This window comes from Schistocerca nitens, chromosome 2 (assembly GCF_023898315.1).
Source record: "Schistocerca nitens isolate TAMUIC-IGC-003100 chromosome 2, iqSchNite1.1, whole genome shotgun sequence".
Taxonomy (NCBI): domain Eukaryota; kingdom Metazoa; phylum Arthropoda; class Insecta; order Orthoptera; family Acrididae; genus Schistocerca; species Schistocerca nitens.
Genome location: NC_064615.1, coordinates 501,526,885 through 501,530,996, shown reverse-complemented (window position 1 = coordinate 501,530,996; position 4,112 = coordinate 501,526,885). Strand labels below are relative to the sequence as shown.

The window sequence follows — 4,112 nt, the reverse complement described above, 5'->3', positions numbered from 1 at the left end:
CCTTGGGTCAGTGCTACATTGCTGATAACAGCACTCCACTGACAGCAGCCATTGCCCGTGGGTACACACCATGGGTCATCCACTTGGCAGCCTGTTGTTGACGCATTCGCGTTTTGCAGGCCAAGGCTGTCGACATCGCGGACGCCATTTATTGGTTCTCCAGCTCTGACACCACCGCTGTAATAGCTAAGAAACGAAAGACTATTGAACAAGAAACGTTTCCAAGATGGGCCTTCATGAAACACCAGCTGCCATACCACTGCAGCCACGACATGGGGGGTTGGGGGGGGGGGGGGGAGGGGGACACTGCATTGCATTCTGACATATCAAAAACCAGCTTCAGTTGCAACTGCGGAGGTTGTACACCCCCACAGCTGCAGTCTTCTTCTTCTGCCAATCCAGTGTTACAACTTATCCCTCGGCCTCCCACACTCCTTCTTCCCACTGGATTGTATTCCATTGCTTGTCGAGAAATGCTATGAAGTGACATATGCAGTACATGCTACTTCGAATCCTGCTGTCGTTGGATCCATTTTTAATTAATGGCTGTATCACCCAGTTCTTTCCTTATTTCTTCATTTATTATTTTGTCTTCTCTTGTGCAGCCTCTCACTAATCTAAAGAACTTCATTTATAATGTTTCAAGTAGTCTTAAGTCTTACGTTCATATATATAGTACTGTTATCTGCTTGTGCGTGTTTACCACTCATATAATAATAAAACACATTGAATAGTTGGCAGTAATATTAGGCAGTTGGAAACATCATCCAAAACAAAACTAGTGTTCAGTTCCTAAAACTGTGTAGTTGATAACAGTATTTCAAGCTACTATTAGACGAAGAACGGATGTATTAAAGGGACAAGAACACATGTAGAACAGCATCCACGAAGTATGTAAGTAGTAACTAAACTCAACTAAAGTTCTCCGAACAGGCCATGAAGGCCGAACGGTACCGACCGGTCGCCGTGTCATCCTCAGACCACATAGGCGTCACTGGATGCGGATATAGATGAGCATGCGGTCAGAACGCCGCGCTCCCGGCCGTATGTCAGTTTTCGAGAGCGGAGCCGATATTTCTCAATCAAGTAGCTCCTTAGTTTGCCTCACAAGGGTTGAGTGCACCCCGCTTCCCAACAGCGCTCGGTAGACCAGATGGTCACCCATCGAAGTGCTAGCCCATTCCGACAGCGCTTAACTTCGGTGATCGGACGGGAACCGGTGGTACCACTGCGGAAAGGCCGTTGTCATATGTAATTAGAAGTTTGAAGTATTACTACGTCATAGAAGATCAAAAAGTGCCACAACTGCTTATAACCTATACATACGATGTCCTAAATGTAAACTTAATTGTATAAACAAAAATACGTACGTATTCCATGCCACTGAAGATGTCTTGCAAGGAATAAAGGCGGAAAGTTTATTGCACAAAAATTACCTACTTTAATTAATTTGCATATTGACGACCTAGTTGTAAAGTGGAAATTAAAATAGGATCTATCGTACTGCTAGTCAGCAAAAAGCGTTGTATTTAGACATTTATCTGCCCCAGTTGTTATACTTTGGGGTGTTCTGTCCATCCATTCCCTGACCAGGTCGTCGATGTATACACTGAGCAGTGTAGGCGACATATTACAGCCTCATTTTACTCCCTGGCTTATTGTTGTTCAAAAATGGTTCATATGGCTCTAAGCACTATGGGACTTAACATCTGAGGTCATCAGTCCCCTAGCCTTAGAACTACTTAAACCTAACGATATCACACACACATCCACGCCCGATGCAGGATTCTAACCTGCGACCGTGGCAGCCGCGTGGTTCCGGACTGAAGCACCTAGAACCGCTCGACCACAGGGGCCGGATTATTTTTGTTTTTTGTGTTAGCTCTTTCTCAGTATCTATTCTTATTTTAGTGTTTTTATGCAAACTTTCTCATACTTTTATCAGGTGCCTCGAGAAACTCTTTTCTGTGGATGTAGTCAAATGCTCTTTCTTAGTCGGTAAATGCTTGGTGTGTTTCGAAACTGAATTCTTGTCTTTTCAGTATAATTTGCTTCAGTGTGGAACCATTGCTACAAGCATCTTCCTCTACGAAAGTCTGCTTGCTGTTCCACAAAAACTGAATAAGTGATGTTTCGAGAGCTGTCATTAATTATTTTGCTGCAGATGTACTAAGAAGAATTCCGATCACTGATAACCAAGGAATTACTTGCGTTTTTTCTGTATCCTCTTTTAAACAATAAAATAATTTAAGAGTGTCTGCATTCTTCTAGTATTTCTCCTGTACGCCAGTACACGCTATAGAGATGGAGCATTTTTAAGTCTAGAAATGTTCCACCAAATATTATTATCATTTCTGAGTTAATTCCATCTAATACAGGTGTTGTTCGACTTTAGTGTGCCTATTTTAACTCTCTCAAATGTATTAGATCTGTCACTTGCTTTGCTTTTTCTTCTGCTGTCTCTTTAGCTTTTGGATTATACCATAATTTCTTATACTGAATTACCCAGTCTTCTGAAGGAATGATATTTATATGTGCATTATATTTATCGGTCTCTTTTAGCTATCCGATCAATTTGTATGCCATCCCCAGTCTGCTATACATCTCATGTTCAGCTCTGCTTATAAATGTATCCCATCAAGATCTATGTGGCTGACTATCTTAAGTTCTAATTTTATTATATTTATCTTTAGTTTCCTCAGTCTGTTTAGACAAGAGCTTCGCAAATGCTTTACTTTTTCTTTTCTATGGCTTCTTATATCTCTTCGTTCCAAATTTTAAGTCCACTTTTCCGATTCTTTTCAGGTTTTTCACCTGGTACTTCTTTATCGACCTGTACTATGATATTTTAATGTTTGTCCTTTCTTCAGTTAGATCTTCATTTGACGGCATTAATTGGAGTAGCTTAGTTATCATGCACTCGTATATATTTCTCAAACTGTCTACTTGGACCAGAACACCGTAAAAAGGATGTGTTGTCATTTCCCTTCTGTTCCCTCGTGTTTTGCTTTTCTCCATTTTTGTCAAGCTGGATCTTTGACCAACACAATGGTCCGTCCCCACGTTCCTCTGCCTATAGATTTGCGAGTTTATCGCTCGCGAAGCTACATTTTTATTCACTAACAAGTCCCTCAGTTCTTTCCGTTGTTATTAACGATATCTTCTCTGTTGGCAGCCAACTAGTGGAAAAGTTCTTTACCTATTCTTGCATTTAGGTCTCCTGCTAAGATGACATGGCTAGCGTAGTTCATTTTATTCAGATGATCCTCTAGTTCTTCCTTCTTACCTTCCTCTAGTAAGTAGGTTCCTAAAACAGTTAGGCGTCCTCTAACAGATTTGATTCTTTCATTTAACAGTGCATGCTGCTTTCTAGATATTTAGTACCTTGAAATTCCTTTCTGGTTTTTTGTGATCACTGTTATATGGACATTGCAGTCTACGAGAGAGTTTTTACGCTCTTTCTCCTCTGTCCACAGGCCCAGTACGTTCCAGGTGGTAACAATGAGTAAGCTCTTTATTACGTAATTCTCAACTATATCCTTGCCCTGGTCGACATCCGTGATTTCCAGTTGTTATCCGAAGCTTACACTGAGGTAAGTCATGGCATAGCGATACGCATGAACCATTGAGCGATCAGTAGCTCGCGCCACGTCTCATGGAACACGATATTTTGTGTGAAGAGAGCGTGGCACGTTTACTGCGGGTGTCGCTGAAGCGGTTTTCCGGGAGAGGAAGTGAGTTAAGCACCACGGACAGTGCAGGTCTACGAGGCAACGGGATGGTATTCTGCCACACTTGTGACTTACAAGTTTGTTTAGCTAAGCATCTTACGGACACGAAGGACGACCTCTGGAAAAGAGAGTGGACACACTATCCCTCTTACCGACCAGATCTGGAGGCGGGCGGTGGGCCGTCGTCATCTAAGCATCTCCTGGCGGCTCCAAGCTTTACCATTGTTTTTCGTGTCCGAATACATGCAGCATTCGTAACGGCTGTAAGTGCGATAATTGTGATCGATTCGTTTCCTTGCGTGTTTGCATCTTGCTCATATCGGACCTGGTTCAGCCTTCACTCATATGAAAACGTAATAGCTTCTATGTGGTAATTGTAAT

General features: G+C 42.2%; 1 pseudogene; it reads right to left on the bottom strand.

Moving 5' to 3' along the window:
• Window positions 1-1,129: 1,129 nt before the first annotated feature.
• On the bottom strand, window positions 1,130-1,247 carry LOC126238124 (5S ribosomal RNA; annotated as a pseudogene).
• Window positions 1,248-4,112: the final 2,865 nt, after the last annotated feature.